We start from the raw sequence: 21,975 nt of genomic DNA, 5'->3' as shown, positions 1-21,975 counted from the left end.
AGCTGATAAGTGGTTAATATCCAGAATATCTAAAGAACTCATACTCCTCAGTGGCAATCCTCCACCACCCACCACCCCCAACAATCTAATTAAAAAATGCACAGAGGAACTGAATAAACATTTCCTCAAAGAAGACATGCAAATGGCCAAAGGGTAAGTTAAAAGGTGCTCAATATTGCTAATCATCAGAGAAACACAAATTAAAATCTCAATGAGATCTTGCTTCATACCTGTTAGGATGGCAATCATCAAGAGACAAGAGAGAACAAATGTTGGCAAGTATGTGGAGAAAAGAGAACCCTGTGCACTGTTGTGAGGATATGAATTTGTGTTGCCACTCTGGAGAACAGTATGGAAGTTCCTCAAAAAATTAAAAATTGAGCTCTCATCTGATCCAGCAATCCCACTCCTGAGTATACGACCAAAGGAAATGAAAACAGAATCTTGAAGAGATATCTGTGCCCTCATGCTCATGGCAGCATCATTCACAATAGCCAAGACATGGAAGCAGTTTGTGCCCATCAGTGGATGAAGATAAGATAGACACACACACACACACACACACACACACACACACACACACACACAGGTACACTGAAATTTACTTAGCCATAAAAAAGGAAATCTTGCCATGTGAGACAACTCGACAGATGGACTTTGAGGATATTATGTTAAATAAAATAGGCCAGACGATGATGAAGACTGCATGGAATCATATCTATGTGAAATCTTAAAAAAAAAAAAGTAGTAGTAGAAGAAGAAGAAGAAGAAGAAGAAGAAGAAGAAGAAGAAGAAGAAGCAGCCACCAAACTCATAGAAACAGAAAGTAGGAAAGAAATGGTTGCCAGAGGCTGGGAGTTGGGGACTATTGGGAGAGTTTGGTAAAAGGGTAAAACTTTCAGCTTATAAATGAATAAGGTCTCAAGATATGATGTAAACCGTGGTGACAACTGTCGATAACATTATCTATGTGTGTTACGTTATATGTTATTACATCACATATGTTATTTTATTATACATGAGTTGTATTACATAATTAAAATTTGCTGAAAAGAGGAGGACATAAGTGTTCTCACACACACACACACACACACACACACACACACACAAAAGATAGGTGTGCTGGGTGATGTAAGTGTTAGTTACCTAGATGGTGGCACTTTTTCACAATGTATAACATATTCTATGTCATATCATATCACATGATACGCTCTTTAAATATCTTATAATTTTGTTACTTATACCTTAATAAAGCTGAAGAAAAGGTCCAGTTCCTTATTGTGACATCACACTGTCTCCCTGGCAGCAGCTGGGCCATCAGAAATAAGTGAAATTATGTCCAATGAACCCTGCTCAAGAATGTAGGCAAGGAGGTAATATGCTTTCGGCATATTTAAACAAAAGGCTGACACTTAATCATGTAAGCTTTAGTTATCTAAAATAAAAAATTCAGGTGGAGTAGACAGAGAGAAAAGAGGAGCCACTGTAATGCTTTGTCATATCAGGCGGTACCCTCAGCAATTAGATCAAATAATGAATAGTCACTTTTAATTTCGTCGCACGGGAGGTGACATCAGCCTTTTGCTTCTCTCTCTCGGTAGAGATCTGTTCACTGTCCTGGATCTTTGCAGTATCTCTCAGCTCATGGTTCAGATATAAAATTTACGTTGTGTCCCGTCTGTGGGCTTTGAAGCCTCGATGCTTTTTTCTTAAAACAATATCAAGGACATTAAAATTTCAGTAAGTGAGGTTTCACGGATCCAAATATGTGTTTTCTGCAGCACGATGAGAGTGCTTTTAAAATCGATCTGTGAACTGTTTTACAACTGTGTCTATTACAAGCTTATAGACACTTATTCTGAATTTTTTATCTGATATAGGTTGGTCACTTTTGTTCTCTCAATGTGCCTTTTTTTTTCCTCCGTAAGCTGTATATTTTTTTTCTGGCATAACATCAATTTCTTGAGCATTGCATTTTTGATTTGCCCATGAAATAAAGGCATGTGCTCCTCTCTATCATCCTCCAGAATAATTTTTCTCTTTTTTTTTTTGCATAAAATGCTTTGATTGTTTCTGAAATCATTCTGAGGATCTATAATGTGTCCATTCCATTTTCCCATTGACACTTAGAGAACTTTCTGAAAACACTGAATAGTAAGGATGGTTACAAACCTACAATTTAGTCTCAAAGCCAGAATCAAAATACAAATTCTGCTGAGACATATTCTAAAGGGCATTCCTATTGACTATTAGAATATTTTATTTTAAAAACAGCCACTTTGCTTTTGAATGCTGTTTTTGAACCATTTTTCTAAATCCTCCCTCACTTCTTCCTCCCTCCCTCCCTCCCTCCCTCCCTCCCTCCCTCCCTCCCTCCCTCCCTTCCTTCCTTCCTTCCTTCCTTCCTTCCTTCCTTCCTTCCTTCCTTCCTTCTTTCCTTCCTCCCTCCCTCCTTCCCTCCCTCCCTCCCTCCACAAATAGTTATCAAATATCTACTCTATGGCAAATTTCATTCTAGGCTCTGCTGTTTCAGAAAGAACCAGGAGGTCAATCTGGCTCAAAGAGGTGAGGGTAGGAGTGAGCAAGGAGGTAATGGTAGGAGATGAAGCTAGAGACATGGCAAGGTGGCAGAGAACAGATCCGGTAGGGCCTTATGAGTTGTTGTAAAAATGTCAGCTTTTGTTCTGATGAGATGGGGGCCATTTGAAGTTTTGAGCAGAGGAGTAAAGGCATCTAGCCCGCAGGATCGCTCTGTTAGCGTGTTGAAATTAGGCTATAGAGGAAGCAAAAATAGAAGCCAGAAGGAGACTTTTGTGACAATCCACGTGCGGAGTGATGGTTCTTGGGCCAAGGTGAAGGTAGTGAGAAGGGGTCAGATTCTGGATGCATTTTGAAGGTAGGATCAAGACAATTTACAGGAAGAGTGGGTATGGGGTATGAGGAGATGAGAGAAGTCAGGGGTGATTCCAAGGAGTCTGATCTCCATAACGATAAAAATGGAAAGCGTTGCTATTATGTGCGGCAGAAGAATATAAATTTCGGCTTTGGACCTGTTGGGTTAGACATGTGAGTGAAGAGGTTATCAATATATGGAATTTATGACCCTAAAACTGATGACTGGGTTCGGATTGGAGATACAAATTTGGGAACCTTCCATATGTACTCGGTATTTAAAGCTATGAGACTGGATGAGATTTCTAAAGCAGCGACTGACTGGGAGGATGAGAGGTTCAAGGACTGGGCTATGAGTCCACCTGTGTTTGGAGGCTACGGAGATGAAGAGGAGCCGGCCAAGGAGAGTGAGAAGTGGCTGAGGAAAGAGTGTTTCAAAGAGGGGAAAGTTAGAAACTGTTCTGAGTGCTGCCATTAGGTCTATGGAGATGAGGACTGGGAGCATCCTACTGGACCTCGCTGTGTGGGGGAACTGGTAGCGATGGCAAGAATGTATCCCTGCATGGAGGCGTTTTGTTGGAAAGAAGCGGAGAGAGATGGGGCGGTTGCTGGAGGAGGAAGTATTCAAGGTAAATTAATATTTAATGACATCAAAATGAACTGCAGGAGAAAGTAGAAATATAAGCCCCCCAAGATGTTTCAACTGCCTTTCTTGTCGTCCGAGAAGATGAATATCCTATACACCGTCTTTGTTAGTCCTCTGAGATTTGCTGATCATCAGGCTTGGACTCTCACATCTAAAACCTTTTGTGATGAAGAAACCCTGTGAAGAGAATATTTCTGTGGTTAATTAGACCATCAGAGCTCAGTCTAATTAGGACCCTGATAAAAAGCATTAAGTATGCTTCAGCTGTTCTGATTGATTTTTTTATTAAATTACTAATTCATTTGTTCGAAATATTTATTGAGCATCCACTATGTACGTCTGAGTCAATTGCTAAAGACAGAAAGATGAGTGTTGTGTAATCCTGAAGGGATAAACACGTGCACCAATAACAACAGTACGGATTGACTTGGGCTATAATGGAAGTTTGGTCAAAGTGCTGTGGTAGCAATAAATAGCAGAACATAGTAGAACAAGTAGCTGATTTATAGGGCAGCTAAGAGGAGAAAGGGGATTTGGACCTCGAACAGAGGGTTGAGAGGCCCTTGAATATCTGAACTGCATAGACATGATGAATACGGTCCTCTCTCCAAGCATGAGTAGCCAGGCTCACATATCTATGGAAAAAACACTTATCGGGATACTGGAGGGGAGAGAGGTTGTGCATCCCTGTGCAAGTTAACAGGGTTTGAGTAAGGTCAGCTGATGCTCTATGAATAGCTCAGTGCTGGTTTCCCCTGCCCTTCCATGACTTACAATAAAGAACTCACCCGTCTGCTACACAAGTCAGCTGATGAGTTAAATGCTAGCAAGAGCCAGCCAGCTGTGTTTACACTCCAAGGAAAGCAGAAATTCTCAGTCCATAAAATAGAAACAAATATGATGTCTGAAGATGTTTCAAAACCAAAATTTGAAACTCGAATTACTAAAAAAATAAAATAAAATAAAATAAACTCGAATTACTTACCAGGTCCAAGAAAACACTTTTTTTTTAAGCAATGTAGACTAAAGTTGATCATGATACGTAAATGATACAAATTCCATTACATTTAATTTAATTCCATTAAAACCAAGAGTGACCAGGAAGGGGTCAGGACATGTGGGCAGGACGATGCTTGCCTTCTCTTTGTGCCCCATGCATGTGCTTATTTTGTTCAGTGGTTAAGTCAGGGCTAGTGTTTAATGCTGGGAGACAGTAACATGAGTTGGATGTGAAGCATGGGGTCAGGGGATAGGCATTAGAGTGGGTTGAGCTCAGAGGAAAGCCAGGATAATCATGGGCTGGGCTAATTTGAAAGGATGCAGATCTGGGTAATGAGCAATCATTTTCCTCTGTCGTATGCAAAGAGCTCGTGGCCTGGCAACTACTGCTTTGGACAACAACCACAATAACAACAGCACCACAATTATAGGAAGAGGAGGATTTAACTTTTTATAGGAAACTTCTATACATTTGATATTGTGCTGTACCTCATGCATTATTATGAGTCATGCATTATCTCATTGACGCCTTTTAACATATTGATGGTATATGTAAGGCTGTTTCCATACTTTACAGGTGAGGACACAAAGAATCAGAGAGGTCAAATGGAGCTAGGAATTGAATTCAGGTGTGCTTGGCTCAGTCTCTGTGCTACAAAGTTATTTATGTCCATGATGCATCTTGCCTGTTGCACTGTAAACTCTTTTCAGTGGGCTTGCATCTCATGGACCCTTGAACCATCCCACCTCGTGGCTACCACAGAATCTTGCAGGTCCTAAGTTTGTTGGGTGAATGGATGAATGAATGAATGAATGGAACCTACAACAACAATTATAAACACTTTCCCTTCAGAACTAGTGTTTTGTAATCCCTACGGTATCTCATGGATAATGAAACTCTTGGAAAAGGGCAATAATAAAGTAATACGAGATTATCTGAAATATTAGTTTTGCCATGATCTTATTTATTTTCAATAGTGTTCTGGGATTTCTCATTCAAAAAGGGGAAAGTCTCATCAAGCAAGAATCCTGAAACGAGCAGCGTGAGAGTATACATAAATATAAATATATAGATATTTTTTCTTTCTTTCTCTCACGTGATGATGCTTTGTGTGTTTAGCTTGACCTGAAAATTGAAAAATTTCTCGCTACCGAACAAAAGGTATCATTTCTGGACTGAGTTTGAGCAAATGTTTCCTGGTTATCGCTTTTGTTCTCCACCAACTGAATGTCAGAGATTTGTATTTTCCAGATTAATTATTAGTCTAGGCAAAGACTCTGTGCTGTCATGCTTCACAATTAATACTCAGACTGTTTTGAGAAAAGATAATTTGGTGTTTTGAGAGAGAGATAATTTTGTGTTTTCTGGCTCATTCTTCAGGGATAAAAATAAAGTGGAGAATATGCACTTCTAGTCTTTATTGCAGTGGAGACAGCAGTTGATTAATTAAGTTGTCACCTAACTGTAAACAACCCATGTCAGTTATTTTACAACTTTAATAAAGTTTTTAGAAATTTACATCAAAATTTTAATCAACATTACATGTATTATTTATAATACCCGGGTAGTATCGGTGTGGTGTATTTATAAGCATTGTGCACTGGTACAGAATTTCAAACTTGATCCTTCATTAAATTTTAATTCTCGAACTTCACTCCTCTAGGTGAGCCCAGATAGGAAATAACAAAGTCTTCACCCATCTTGGAAATGAGAGTGCTTCCCAGGCTGTTCGGGGCCTCGCGGAGCCTAGGGGGAAATGCCTAATGGGTGTCCCCCAAATCCCCCATGACTTTGACACTTTCTTTCCCTTTTGCCTGTTGAATTGCTAAATTTGCCAGTATTCCTATATGCTCAGCACTGTCCCAGCGAACTGAGGCTAAAAGTATTTTACAAAAACACCAAGTACTGTGGAGGAAGCAGATTATCCGAAGTCTCAGGATGATGGGGGGAGAAAAGCAGAAAACAGCGGGAAGGGATTGAGTAGGTGGAGGAGGATATCTCACGCATAAAAAATTCATGCTGAGCCTTCCTAAGCTGCTCAAATGAAAAGTGATTAAGGCGAAACTAATGTCTTCATGTCATTTAGAGGAGGAAAGACATACTTTTTAGGGCTGACTTTAATTTTATTCTTAGAATTTATGTGAAGGGAAGGGAACATGGGAAATGCAATTAAAATAAAATTTTTGTTCAACATGTGCTGTTTCGATTGGCACCATATTAATTCAAAGAACGGCATGATTATCATCAAATATTTAGCATTCTTTTGTGTGAGTATAACAAGTTCAGTAAACACAGTCTCTAACTTTTTGGAGTTATCTTTCTAAAGCAGAATTAAGATACGGTATGCAGAAATCGGGCCATTTAGAGTCAGGGACAATATTCACTATGGTTTGAGATAAGCAGAATAAACAAATCTCTACTTAGGCAGAAGCTGGGGTTGATAGTTTAAAAAAGCAGAACTTTCAAAGCCTGAATGTATCCCAAGGACACTTCCCATGGGCTAACCGTTCCGTTCATTTTTAAATAGCTTTGGAATGACTAAAGGCCCCCTTTCAAGGATTATTAACACCTTGGTTAATACTGAGGAGCCAGAAAAATGTTTCTCACATTTGCCAATGGACAAATGGTTTCGCTTTTGGATTAAACTATGAATGCTTTCCCTAAAAGGGTACAACGTGAATAATGCTTTCTCTCTTTGTCTAGCTTAACTGATTGGTAACCACCAAATGCTCTAAGGATATGACACTTTCTTCAGATTTCCCCTGAGGGTCTTGATTGTACATTGACAGCTGACAGGCCACACGGCCTTGGAGATACAGTTTATTCAGCTTACAAAGGACTCTTGCTGATTTTCTTTGAAAACAAATCATCATTTAAAAAATTGTGAAATTTTGCCTAAATACCTAGATGATGTCCTTTGAAAAATATGGCCATACCACATTTTCACACAGCCACAAATCTGTTGGAGCTAAGAAATGATTGCCCTTTGAGATGTCTGAGTTCTTCAGTTTCCTGATGTTTCTCAACATTTTTATTAGTTTTGCTCTCCTAAGGAGATTCAGAGACATTGTCCCCCCTCCTCATGGTCTTTCTCTCTCCATGAAATTCTAATAGCGTGGATATGTTGTATATCTGCTTCTGTGCTGTGGCCCTTTGGAGGACCAGAAACCGTTGAGAATATCTAAGGATTTTGCACCCTCAAGAACCTGTTTTTGCCCCCTTGGGAATGGTATCACCCCCAGGGAGAACGCATGCTGCTCTAAACCCAATGGCTCTCCAGCACTGAAACAAGGTGTGTTTTGTGGGACTAAAAATATACATGACAAAATTAGAACACCGTAAATGCTTCTCCCCCTCTATTATGTGCCTGGCTTGTGTGGGCATTTAAGTTTGCAGTCCCTGGTATAGTGGGATAAAAATAAAGAATCTAAAAAAATAAAATAAAATAAAAATAAAGAATCTCTGAGACCTTTAAGGCTTTTGAAAGCAGGCCACGTGCGGGAGAATGCCTGGTGCTAGATGGCTATGGGCTTCTAGACTGAGCTAGAGAGGGGCCATTTTCTTCAACGATTTCCTTAGGTGAATACAAGATGGGCACTTTCTATTTCTGAAAGAAGATAATTGAGAGTGTGTTTTGCTCTTGATCTAACGAATTTCTTCACTTAACTGGTAGCTGTTTGTGCTCAACAAATAGTTATTGAAGATTATTTTTATGCCAGGCCCTGCGCTTAGGTTATTGACACCACTGAAACACCAGGCCTTGTGAGCCGAACACAGTGGATGAATATAATCATGGGATCCTTCCTCTGCTTCCCCAGACTAACTGTTTGGCACTGGGTGAAAGTTAGTAGTGAGTGATTGACGGTAACCAACCTTCAAATGCTGGAAATAGAAATATCAGCAAAAAAGTAGGAGAGGTCTACTAATTTGCCGATCATTGATACAGTTAGTAATTTGATGCAATTTGTCCGGAATATGTTTTTCCTTGCAGAGGAAGCTTGTATGTTTATTATAACAAAAAGATACATAACAGTAAAATGCTAACAGTAGGAATTTGGATTAATTTAGGATCTGGAAGATTAATCTGGCTGGAAATTCATCAGCTTTCTAAACTACTTAGTGCCTGTTAAAAGAGGTAAGCAATACTATTTGGGGAGAGGTTTTTTGTTTTGTTTTGTTTTGTTTTTTGTTTTGTTTTTTTTTTTGCACTCTGTGTGTATACATCTTAAGAAATATAGGTGGTATGAACTCAGCTTTAAACAGAAGTAGAGGTCTACTGTTACTGCAATTAAATACTATATAAAGACTCATTTGATTCCTCGCAGCAGAAAATCAATTCAAAAGACTGGAGTAAAAAGGGGGGAATGGTTCACTTTTTTGAAAAGGAGAGATTTGGATTCAAGTATCAAGCATTAGGTTATGTCTTCCTCTATTTTTCAGTTCTGCTTCCATTTGTGATGGCTTCGTTCTTGGGCCATGTCCTCCAACGGTGGAGGGAAAAATAGCCTCCAGCAACTCCAGTGCACAGAGAGTTTCTCTTTCCCAAGAAAGCCAAGGAAAGGGTCAGGGTAGGTTCTCATTGGCCAGATTGGGTCATGTGATGAACTCAGGGAAAAATCACTTAACCAAGGGAAATCTGACTTTGACCAGTCAAGCAGGGGCTATATATGCATTCTTGTGGTTTGGGACTTGTGTCAGCACAATCTGAAAGGCATGGGCTTTGAATAGGGGTTGTTCTTCAAGTGTTAATAGAATACAATTGTCAAAAATAGGGAGCATGATCGCTGGGCAAACAACTCTCAACAGATGTTCATCGTAGATACTATAAAACAGGGACAAATATTATCTGTGAGTTTTCTGAGATACTAAAATCTACCTTTAACCCTCAGAGAACTTACTAATGCATGGGTAGGTAAGTCTGATTTTATTCTCCTTTTATTATCATTTGTGAAAGATCATTTCCGAATCCTGGATTTTCCTGAGGCCAAAGGTTTCTTATCCCAAAACAATGACCAAACTTACTCCAGGCAACTGACTTTGTGCCTGGATATACATTTATTAAAAAGATTTATTTATATGAGAGAAAGCGAGAGAGAGAGCACAGGTGGGAGGGCAGGGGGACAGGGAGAGAGAAAATCTCAAGCCGACTTCATGTGGATTGTGGAGCCCAATGTGGGTTAGAACTCATGACCCTGAGATCATGACCTGAGCCCAAACCAAGAGTCAAATACTTAACCCACTCGGCCACCCAGGCGCTCTTGTACCTGAAAATATTTATTCCATCTTCCCATTGGTGATTCCTGAGCTGGAAGGAAAAGAGAATCTTTCTCTTTTTTCAAGATGATGAGTATAAATCCTGAAAAGTCTGACCCTTAAAGCAAATTGGGACCAGAGAAGTCAAGAATGTCAAAGCTTAGAAGATATTGAGGAACCAAGGAGCAAGACTGGGACACGTATTAAAAATTCTGCAAAGATGAGTAACAATAGGGACACCTGGGTGGCTCAGTGGTTAAGTATCTTCCTTTGGCTCAGGGCATGATCCTGGGATCCTGGGGTCGAGTCCCACATCGGGCTCCCTGCATGGAGCCTGCTTCTCCCTCTGCCTGTGTCTCTGCCTCTTTCTCTGTGTCTTTCATGATAAATAAAATCTAAAAAAAAAGAGGAGTAATAATAAAAAGATAACAGTCATTTGTTCAAAGGCATGAGAACAGGACAGTTGAGTGACAATGCAACAGAAAGTTCTCCTGAATACCTTTTTATATTTCTGACACTTTAATCATTACTATTTAATGATTTATAAGTGAAAATTTACAAGTTATTGGTCCAGGAAAAAACAAAAAAAATCTTTCAAGTCATCAGGTAAGCAGAACATAACCTTGTTTCTGCTGTGTTGATTTTGATCATGCCTTCGTCTGCATCGTAGCAAGCCATAGTTTTTCCAGAGCTTCAGACCATGCCTCTTCGGTCTGGAATATGCTGGAAACTTCCAAGTCAGCCTTTCAAGAAACAAGTTTCCAATCCCTCAAGTGATGATGCTTTCCTCAAGGGCAAGAGCCATCACAGAAGCCTTGATGGCAGGCTGCTGAGATCCTCCACACAGACCAGAGAAAAATGACATCGTCTAATGAGCAGATTAGGAATTGTTATAATATTGGAGGATTGTTCCAGCTCAGACACTTTCTCTGCTTTCTCCTATCATGAAATTCTTTCTCTTCCATACGACTTTCTCCTGAAGAATGCTAACTAAAGTAGACAAAAACCCAGAGCATTGGGAAATGCTGTTCTGAAAAAGGTTTTTGGAAAACCTGTGCACACTCATGGGAAAGTCAGCTCACGTAAAGGGTTGGCTTTCAGTTATGCAGAAACTTGGCTGAACAGGATTCATCTGGGAAGATTCCAAGGAACCAAGGCTTTGCGAGCAGGGATGGGGGTGGGAGTGGCTGGTAAGGTTTCTTGAGCTTCTGTCTTTGAATTTTTAGCATTTTAATTCTGTGACGTCACATCCAGACGGCATGCTTTCCTTCACTTTTCCCTGCCATCAGGTCCTGAACACCAATAATGCAAATTCATCGATAAGACTGAAGCAATTTGGTAGAAGAAGTAAGATAAATCTCAGACCCAAGTTCAATCTGTGTTTGAAAAAGATCCTTTGCTGAGGAGGGGACCCTCCCTCCCCCGCCCCCTGCTCTGAAATCTTGGAGTGGTGCTGACAAAGGAGTGACTTAACCTTGCTTTACCTTTTGGAGGCCTGAAGAAGGCCTCATGGCTGCGAATTCATATCTAATTTTATTTTCTATTCAGAGCTGATACCTCCTTCTCCCCCGTCTTTATTTTGCAGGCTCTCTGTTGATCTGGCACAAGCGTGCAGGTTTTTAAAAATGATGATGTTATCTGTTTACTATTCAAATGCAATTTTAAATGGTTTGGCTCAGCACATTTGAATCAAAAATCCTATTAAAGATGCAATATTCCTCTGCTACCTTTTTTGCCGAGCACATTCACATAGCATCCCTTTCTCAATCGGAATATAATACTGTGTACCTGTTCAGAGTGATGTGATTTCCAGCATTGAATTTGCGGTCGTTAAACAGGCTGTTCACCTTCCTATCATGGAAATTTGGTATTCATGCATAATTTTCTCCCCTACATTTACAAAATACATTATTAGCCACGTGATCTTGCCCTTGCTCAGCTCTATAGCCTTTTCATTTGAAATTTTCCAACTTATTATTTTTGCTCCTACCATCTGATAAAAATGGTGAAATTGCTGAGTTAAGATAAACACCCCCTGTTTCTATCCCTGCTCCTCCCCCCCCCCCCCCCCCCAGCAGGATTGGAGATGAGTAGGAATGAAGAAAGAGAGATAAAGACAGCGGAAATTGATCACTGACTCTAAAAAGTTCTGACCACTGAATTGATGAGAAGCATGTTTAATTTTAAATGTTTTGCATCTATTTAACTGCCTAATTGCATAGTTAAATGAGCTGTAAGAGGAAGAATGTCCTCTGAAGCCTCGAATCCATTTCAGCTAGTTCTAGAACACTGATGGTAACAGGAGGCTGTGTTTCTCCTCTGGTAAATTTTAAACTTCTTCAGAGGGCACTGTTTATTAAACAAGGCAGGCTTTCTGCTTGGGCAGCACTTTCTAATTACAGAGCCTTCCCTGCAGTATCTGGAAATGGAATCAGAGACCACACACGCGTTCCAGGCTACGCCAGGCAGCCCAAAGCAGGCAAGCCCAATGCTCAGCCTCCCATTTGCACCGTGTGCCGCAGCCTAGGGTTGTTTCCAAGTACATCTGACATGTTTTCTGTGTGGCAAATGTGTGGGAGCAGGTTGCCTGCAATAATTGGCCAGCTGGGATTGCTCGGGTGAAGCTCCTGGAACTCACCATCATCCAGTGCACGAACTGAAATAGTTGTATTGCCGTGGTTCACAAAATATGTGTGTGTGTGTGTGTGTGTGTGTGTGCATGCGTGCAGGCCGTGTGCTCGTGTTCATGCATGCACATCTGTGGCTACTCAGGGCGCTGGGTTTTTTGTTTTTGTTTTTAAGTTGGAAATTTAGAAACCTGGGACTACGTCCTAAAGGCACACTTACTGGGGAAGGAAATCCAACCTAGGTGCCCTGGAAGGTGGCTACTGTGAAACCGGCTGCTGGTGGGGGCATTCGAGATTCTTTAGGTGATAGCGAGGCAATCTCGGTTATGGCATTTATGAGAAAAACAGGTATAGGTTTACAGGTAATATAGTAGTAGTAATAATAGGAACAACAACAACAGAACAAGAATGACAACAGCTAACACTGAATGAGTAGATAATCTGTGCCAAGCTTGACTATGCAGTGCTGGGAGCATTGATTCTAGCGTCGGGCTCTGAATTTTAATCCTGCCTTTATCACTTACTAATTCTGCGATTTAGAGCACATCGATGCACCTCTTTGTGCCCGTTTTCCCAACTGTAAAAGGGAGCTAGTGATTCTACGTTACTCCACCAGACGATCTGTTGTCAGCTTGATGCGTCCGTGCTACCTCCCAAGTCTCCCCGGCAAGGCCAAGAGGCTGGGAATTACCATCCCCAAGATATCCTTTCATGTGTGGCTTTGGGTACAGTCTGCCTAGGAGAGGCCCTGGTGTGAAATTCTCCCGGCAGAAGAGGAATGGCCATTATGTTCCAAAGGAAGCAGTTACAGGCAGATGTGTGGGCAGGAAGGTGTAAGGTGAGCCTGTTGAGAATCCCCTGTCTCAGGGTGCTGGCCAACGAGAGCTTCCCTGGGGCCCCCTAGATCTAGACTGTAGATGTGCAGTAGCCTAAGGTGGGTGTTGAGCCTTCTTGCCTAGGTGCAGCAGATCTTGCTGGCTTTCCTGAGCTCCACTGCCCAGCCTTTCCATAGGACTGCGGAAAACTCTGATTCCCTGCATTGGAGCTATTGACGCTTAGAACATGCAGAAAATAGCTTCTGTTTTCCTGGCTGAATGCTCACCAACATACAGTCTCCTAGTGTGGCTGCAAAAGTTTCACGGGCTAAAACAAATGCATGGACCAGTACTTTCCTCTTCCTATCACAGTTCACAAGTGCTTGCTCTTTGGTCCTCACTTCAACCCTAAGAGGTGGTGCTGGGTGGGCAAGTGGTTAAGAGTCTGGCTTCTAGAGCCACCGTGGCCAGGTTTGGAAAGTCTAGTTCATTCAGACATGGGCTGCAACAGGTTGGACGAGTTTATATATATGTTGGTGATGGGACTAGCACTTGCTTCATGTGATTGTTGAGGTTAAGACAGTAAATAATGTGAAACGGAAGTGTGTGCGACAGAGTGAGCCCTTATTATTGGTAGCACTAGGATTTGACAACTTGTCCAGAAGACTGGGTTCCCAGAAATTAGGGCTCCAGGCATCTCCCTTGAGTCATGTGGGAGACTGGGCCCTTGCTTCTGTAGAGTATAGCTGGGTTCCCTGTAAATGCTCCCATAGTTGCTTCCTGCTGATGTCACCTTCCTTAGACTGGCCTACAGTCTGCCCTCGCCACCTGAACCTCTTTCCTGGGCCTCCCTGGTGCTGAGTGGCCTGTCTGGATAGCCTTCATGGTGCCGCTGGCCCATTTGAACTTCTTCTAGGTTGTCTGTGGTATGCTGAGATTGGCCAGAGGATAAAGAAATGTTTTTTTTTCTCCCATAGGCCGGTCACTAGCACATTATACACCCTTTTGGATGAATGGATAAAGAAGATGTGGTCTATGTATACAACAGAATATTCCTCAGCCGTTAGAAACAACAAATACCCACCATTTGCTTCAAAGTGGAGGAACCTGGAGGGTATTATGCTGAGTGAAATAAGTCAATTGGAAAATGACAAACATTATATGGTCTCATTCATTTGGGGAATATAAAAATTAGTGAGAGGGAATAAAGGGAAAGGAGAGAAAATGAGTGAAAATATCAGTGAGGGTGACAAAACATGAGAGACACCTAACTCTGGGAAATGAAAAATGAACAAGGAGTAGTGGAAGGGGAGGTGGGGGGGTTGGGGTGACTGGGTGATGGGCACTGAGGGGGGCGCTTGGCGGGATGAGCACTGGGTGTTATGCTAACATGTTGGCAAATTGAACTCCAATAATAATAATAATAATAATAATAATAATAATAATAATAAAAACATTATACACCCTTTTGGGAAAATACTTGCACTGAATAAAACAAGTTTAGTGAAATTTTTTTCCTAGTTGGGCCTTGCGTTTCAGACCCAGATATGGAATACCAGTGAGTCTATCTGGATAGGGAGGAAGATGCCTTTTTTTCTGGAGTTGGTTTAACTTATGTGGCCTGGCACCAAGGCAGGCCCAATGACCACACCAGAGTTTTGGATCATCATACTCCAATCTGGGGAAAAGACAAATATACTTTCCATCTCAGCTCCCTCCTTCATGATGAATCTGGACAAAAGGAATCACTACCACCAAGGCTACTATATAAAAAGATGGCTGACCTTTGACTGATAAGAGATAACACCAGGTCAAAGATTGACCATAAACCTCAAAGAAGAATTTTTGACAGTAACCTGGGATATCAGCAGATCTTTTTCTAAAAGTAAAGCTAGAGATTGACATTGTGGGACACTGAGAAGTGGAACATTTGGAATCAGACAGAAACAAGTTAAAGTGCTGGCTTAGTGACCTCACGGATGGTGCTAACCTTTTGACCCTTCGCCTTTCTCATCTATAAACATGTTGGTCATTGTATTCATCTCCCAGGATGGTGGTTCAGCATTTATAAGACAATATTTGTAAAAAAGCTAAGCCTATAGTATGTGTTGAATAAATTTGATCTCCTGTACAATTTAAATAGTTTGTCCAAATATCCTCTTTGATAGTAATGGGGAACATAGTCTTGGTTTGAAGATTAACATATGTACGTACATATGCTTCTAAGCAGATCTTGGAACATCATAAGTGCTACATATGTGTTAGCTAAAATAAGCATTAAATTTTTATCATTAAGAGAAATCCATTTGCAAATAAGATGTAGATGATTCATGATTAACATCTTAGAAGTTTAAGGATAGATCTTAGGGCTTGACTTGTGTGACAATGTCAGTCATGGTGGGAGCATTTCTAAATTAAATTTTTTTCCCCTAAAAATACAGAATTGAATACCCACCCTCTCAATGGAAACTTTACAATTATAGTTCAAGGATTTTAGTATAATCCTGTCCTAAGACTTCCCTTGAATCAGGTCAGTAGTTTTAAGGCTTCATGGAGAGTTGTGGAATTTACATCATGGTATAAAAATTCAAGATGGTGGCTGGGCACAGAGGATTCTGTGCAAACTGCTGAATTTTTGTCATTTGCAGTGGTGACATTTTTCCAAGTGACATCCCTGTAAATACTGAATAATAATATCCCAGACAGAGCCCTCAGGGGACAGAAGAAGAGAATGAAAATGGAACAGAATTAAAACTGACAAGAGCGAGAGACAGCATGTAAGATAAATAGCAAGTGTGGCTCTGTCAGATGAGCACGGGCTGCAGAGCCGTTCAGATGATTGCATGATTGATGGAATCAGCTGTGGAGGAAATGTCCAGTAATGTAGCAACAGATCAGTATTGAGAGATAAATCATCCTGCAATTGTATGCCGCTATCTCAACACTAATACGGTTGAAAAACAGCACAGTTTTGAGGGATGTCCTGAGATAATTGTTTTCTAACAACCTGTTCCCATATATTGGCCAGAAAGTTAAAGTCAGGACAGCCTTTCAATACGACTGGTATAAGGACTGGGAGGGCCACAGACTTGGGTCATGGACTTGGAGTCTCAACAGTTCTTGGGCTATTTGCCAAGCTAAAGAGGGGCTCTTTTGGCTGCAAATGCAATTCAGATTCCAATGCCAAACTGTAGGCTCACTCTCCTGTCTTTTCGAGTTTTTACTGGTAATCCCCAAGGAACGTCCTGGCTGTCAGCCCACAGCAGGTCTTCAGGGATATCAGGGAAATTGTTTTATAAAGAATGCTAACCGTGGCCTCCCCGGAGCTAGCAATTACATAGGAAGGAGAAACGAACAAGGGGGGAAGGACACTCATATTTTGAGCGCCTAGCGTGTGTGTGGTAAGCTCAGGCCTTAGCTCATATTAACTCCAGGAGTCCCAAGTAATGCAATCAGGTGCAACGATACTGAGCTGAACTGTGAAGATGCATTAAATAAAGACACAAGGGACTATCTTCTGAACAAATGAACTCCTAGCTCCTGATCATGCTCAAGGAGGCACTGAGTGAGCATTTGTCCGAGTTAGAGAAGGTATCATCAGAGAAGGGGCTCCTTGAGGCCTTCCTAAACCTGAGATTCTATGGATTGTGAGATGTTCTTTGTTGCTTATTCTCCATAACAATCTAAGGGTACATGCTGCTCAGAGACATGGAGGGATCGCAATGACAGCTCACTCGCTATTTTCACCTGGGTGACTCTGTTGGGTTAGTGAAAAAAACCCTGATCTGATACGATTTGAAGGAGGTAAATCTAGTGGTTCTGGAACTTATTTTTTCACAAGTGTTCTAGACCTGCATAGCGTTTTTGACACTTCGAAATGCTTTTTATATCTAAGAATGTGACAGACGCATAGGAGGCATTCTACAAATGTATGTGTATATATACATATTATATTTTTGGAGATATTTTATATGTACTATACACATATATGCAGATATATTTATATATAATACATATAGCTATATATACTACATATAAAAAGTATAAGGACAGATCTATTTATTCTTTTTAAAAAGATTTATTTATTTATTTATTTATTTATTATCTATTTATTTATTTAATTTATTTATTCATGGGAGACACAGAGAGGGAGGCAGAGACACAGGCAGAGAGAGAAGCAGGCTCCCTGTGGGGAGCTGGATGTGGGACTTGATCCCAGGACACCAGGGTCATGCCCTGAGCCGAAGGCAGATGCTCAACTACTGAGCCACCCAGGGGTCCATATAGGGATGGATTTATAAAATAAAATCCATCCACATATAAATCTGCATGTATAAAATATAAAAATTAATAAATATGAGAATTGTGTACACATAAATCCATAATGTTAATAAAAGGGACAGGTTTATCCTCACATAACTCTGGGAAGTATATTGCCTGCCCATTTTACAGATGAGGCTAATGAAGTCCAAGAAGAGGAAACTACTTCTCCAAACTAGTCTTAGAATTAGATTCAGGCTCCCCACCCCAACCCCTTGTTATTATTATTATTTTTAAATTCATGATTCTTCTAAAAAAGTGACTGTTCATGTTGTCTGTGATCCTTAATTCCTTCCACAATTTTACCCATGATATAAAGGCACCTAATGTCGATAAAGGTCTATTTGCTGCAGTGACCCAGCTAAATATAATTTTCAACCATATCATTCCAAAACAGACTCTAGGGTTCGTTTTCTATCACAGCTTCTGAGTAGAAGATTTTCTGAACTGGATTATGTTTACCCATGCGCTGGCGCAGAGAATGCTGGTACTTAATTGAAAGGAGCAGCTTAAGTTCAATTAGATCCTGACTATGTCAGGATTTCAACTTGGTGTTATTTTTATTTGTGGACAGAGATTTGCGAGAAGTTCCCTATACCCTCAGACCATTTTAATCCTAAAAAAATATTAAATTCACTTTTAGAATATTCAAACTACAAGATAATCCTTAGAGTTGGTCTAATTAAATTTTTTTTGTTTTATTTTATTTAAATTCAATTAACTAACATACAGAGTATATTTAGTTTCAGAGGTCGAGGTAAGTGATTCATTAGCTGCATACAATATCCAGTGCTCATCTCATCATGTGCCCTCCTTAATGCCCATCACCCAGTTACCCCATCCCCCCATGCACCTCTCTTCCGGCAGCCTTCATTTTATTTCCTAGAGTTAAGAGATTCTTAGGGTTTGTTTCCCTCTCTGATGTTGTCTTATTTTATTTCCCCCCTTCCCTTATGCTCCTCTGTTTTGTTTCTTAAATTCCACATATGAGTGAAATCATGTGATAATGGTCTTTCTCTGGTTGACTTATTTTACTTAGCATAATACCCTCCAGTTCCATCCATGTCATTGCAAATCTTGTCATTGCAAATGGAAAGATTTCTTTTTTTTGAGGGCTGAGTACTATTCCATTGTGTACATATACCACATCTTCTTTATCCATTGAGATGATCTAAATTTGCAACTGTAGTCTGCAAATGTGTAAACTGAGAATTAACTAAACATTTTTTAGAAAGTTCTCAAAGCTCACACTGAAGATTGTCAAAGGCCAATCCAGCCATTTAAAGGAAGATTTGAAACTCCAAACCTGTGGTTCCAGGTCTCGTGCTAGAGTGATCGACTCCATTCTTATTCTGGGACTTTCCCAGTTTTGAAGCTGAAAGTCTTGTGCCTTAGAATTCCCTGAGTCCTGGGCAATTGGAATGGTTGGTTACCCTACCCTGGGCTTGCTCAGAGATATTAGCTCCTTATTTCACTGGCATAAATGCAAAATGGACAGAGTTGGAGGGGAATCACATGTTGAGTTGTTGATAGTATTCTAGAACCAGACAGGCTGATTCCAAATGCTCTGTTTGGACTGGTTGGCATGGAGCAAACACACCACAAACATTTATTACATCAATAAATGGTTGGGTACAAACCCCTTAAAATAGGAATATCGGAAGTCTATTTTTAATCATTGTCCTTCTAATCTCAACAAGAGGGTATCAGTGCATTTTTGCATTAATTTTTGACCTGCCCAGATTTTGTTCCTGAGTCACTGGGTGAGATTAAGCCATGTGTAACCTATAGAAACACCGCTTGCAGGCGACCCTTCCCAAGGTGTTTTGCACAATGTTTTTGAACTAGCTTGCCAATACTTCAGGAAAAGTGGCACAAAGGAGAGAAAGCAAGGCTATTGTAATGAGAAGTGACAGGAAGGCAGCTCCCTCATAGAAGTTGTCAGGGAAAGAATTGTTGAATAATTCAAATAACAGATTTACGTATTCAAAGCCATTTCACATTCCAGCTTTGGAAACATCTGTGGAATAGTTTTGGACTAGAATGATCCAAGACCGGATTTCAGTGCTGCCTAGGCAGCAGTTTGAAGGGACAAGCTCCTTCAGGTGGCTTGGGGAAATCACCCTGGTTTGAGGTCACTCAGAATTTTCTGGGTTGGCAGGCCCTGGTTGCTTCTCCCTTGCTGCTGGAAGAAGTAGGCAGGGCTGGCATCCCATAGGTCTTTGGGTACAAAATGTGCTGAGCTTTCTCTTAGATAGATCAGCAATTTTTACGGTAGCTGTTCTGGCATTTCCACTGTTTGGTCTTTGTTTCTTTGCAGCTGTATGTGGGCATGGATCGAGGTAGGAACTGGCAGTGAAACTCACATAGGTTATGAGTGTAGGTTAAAGTAATCTGGCTCCATTTAAGGAATTTCTGCAAAAGTTTAGAGATCGTAAATGGTGAAAGTTATATTTTTGGATAATCTGTGAAATTCGTTTATCCATATTATCCCTGGTCTTGTTATCACAGGTCACTGAGGGTTGGCTATACTTGTTCCTTATCTGCCCCAAGAGGAATCAGGGAGGATTTATTATCTCTTCCCACTAAATCCCTGACCATATGCGTATCAATTTGCCAAGCAGCCTCATATACGCTCCGGGACATCCTGAGAGATGGGCCTGTCATAAGAGTGTTTCATAAGTGCTTATTATTACAAATGCCACCTCACATGTGATAAGCTTTTACCTTTTTTTCAGGGTAATTTCACAGGCATTTCATTTTTATCCACAAACTCTTCAAGGGAGGCAAAAGTGGCATTAATATCCCCATCCTCTGTTGATAAGATAACTGAGCAACAGAGAAATGAACTGATTTTTCAGGAGCTCTTCTTGTCAGAGCTGGTCGGGGAACCCAGGTCCCCAGTCACCCAGCTCTGTTTGCCAAGTTTCATGTGGCGATCAGGAATTTAAAAGTTCACCCCTTTCCACTCCTGTTTTCAAGCTCCCCTAATATTACCAATTGAATGGCAACCATTAGATGAGATGGATAGGAAGGAAGCTCTTGCTTTGTTGGAAGTTCTTACTGGAAAAGTCCATCAAACTGAAGCAAAGACTGGTTTATTTTAAATCTGAAAAAGAAAGGACTACTCAATTTAAGCTGAAGAGTTTGTTTTCATTAAACACTTCTGGAGGCTAGTCACTGTGATCAATGCTTCCTATACATTATCGCCAGTAATGCTTGGGAGGCACTTGTGGTTGTGCCTGTTTTAAGATAAATAGGGGCCACTAAAGTGCAAGGTGTTGGAAATGACTTGGTTTGAGTACGAATACATATTCGTACAAATACATATATTCTCAAGCGATAAGCCAATTCATTTAAATAAAATTCAGTAGACATCACCCAGGGTCTTTCTCTGGTTGACCACTGAGTGAAACATGATCCCCTTCCTCAGGGAGTTCATAGTCCAATGAAAGAGAAAAACACTAATTAAAATATAGCTTGAAAGACAATGGAGGGCCCCGCATAGATTAGAAATAATCCACAGGAAGGTAGACATCACAGGGCAGGAACCATGATTGTGTTATTTATGTCCACATCTCCAGAACATAGTTGCTTCTTAGAGTTGCTGAAGGAAAAAAAAAGGCAAATGAATGAAAAATTGATGTTCTAGAGAAGCATGTTGGAAAAAGAACTGAACTGTTCTAAAAGGCTTGGGAAAGGTTTCACAGGTGATGGTTGAGCTTCATATTAAAATATGTGTAGAATGTCAATGTATAAAGCTGGGACTTCCTGGAAGAGACAAGAGTTAACAAGAAAAATTCTTGCAAGTGCATGGAGCATTGGGGACGCAGACGTGACAATCAATAGCCCTTGTGGGTGGCCTCTAGAAGGCCAGAAGGGGGGGAGGGGGTAGTTCGAGAGATGGTTTGGGACAGGGAGGAAATACCAGGCGAGGGCTTCCGATTAGCTCCTGCTACAGAGAGCCATCACATATTTTTCAGTGGTAGCGCAGGCTCCAATTTGTGCTTCGGTAGAACCACCTCTTGCTTCTGTGTGTAGTAGAGATTGGAGGTGGGAAGGGCCTGGGGTCAGGCCAACCACTTACCCACTTAAGAGGTAATGAGATCCTTAATTGCTTTTTTGGCAGTAAAGGGGGAGACGGGAGGAGGAGTAGATTGCAAAGTCGTTAGGGAGAATGGATAGGGTTTGTTGACTAACTAGATGTGGGTGGGAGGAGAGGTGAAGGTAGGGATGACTAAGGTTGCTAGTCAGGCACTTGGGTGGATACACCAAAATTGCACATTTACATAGTCTGTGGGTTTCTGAAAAACCCAAAGATTTTAAACCCTGCCAACTAGATGGAAAACTCTTAAATTAGAAGTGCAATTTCAATCCCAAATTCACGAGCATTTTCTCTTACCGTTTTACTGTCTTCGGTTT

General features: G+C 40.8%; 2 long non-coding RNA genes across 7 annotated transcripts in view; one reads left to right on the top strand and one right to left on the bottom strand.

The window, feature by feature from the left end:
• The first annotated feature begins 1,289 nt into the window (after nt 1-1,289).
• The window catches only part of LOC111095306, an 80,785-nt gene continuing 60,099 nt past the window's right edge, over nt 1,290-21,975 (top strand). For 3 of the 6 annotated variants that reach the window (XR_005357338.1, XR_005357337.1, XR_005357336.1), the window contains exons 1-2: nt 1,299-1,373; nt 8,607-8,673. This is a non-coding gene — a long non-coding RNA (uncharacterized LOC111095306). Of the gene's footprint in view, nt 1,421-7,246; nt 7,831-8,606; nt 8,674-16,925; nt 17,038-21,975 lie in introns of those variants that run through there. The other 3 variants (XR_005357332.1, XR_005357333.1, XR_005357334.1) reach the window with 3 other exon arrangements.
• Nucleotides 3,447-19,070, bottom strand: LOC111095307. Its single transcript, XR_005357339.1, has 3 exons — nt 18,860-19,070; nt 4,327-4,481; nt 3,447-3,715 (listed from the first exon to the last, which is right to left on the bottom strand). It is a non-coding gene; the product is annotated as an uncharacterized LOC111095307 (long non-coding RNA).

This window comes from Canis lupus, chromosome 3 (assembly GCF_011100685.1).
Source record: "Canis lupus familiaris isolate Mischka breed German Shepherd chromosome 3, alternate assembly UU_Cfam_GSD_1.0, whole genome shotgun sequence".
Taxonomy (NCBI): Eukaryota; Metazoa; Chordata; class Mammalia; order Carnivora; family Canidae; genus Canis; species Canis lupus.
The sequence above is the reverse complement of the archived record's forward strand: the minus strand, read 5'-3'. Positions and strand labels throughout refer to the sequence as shown.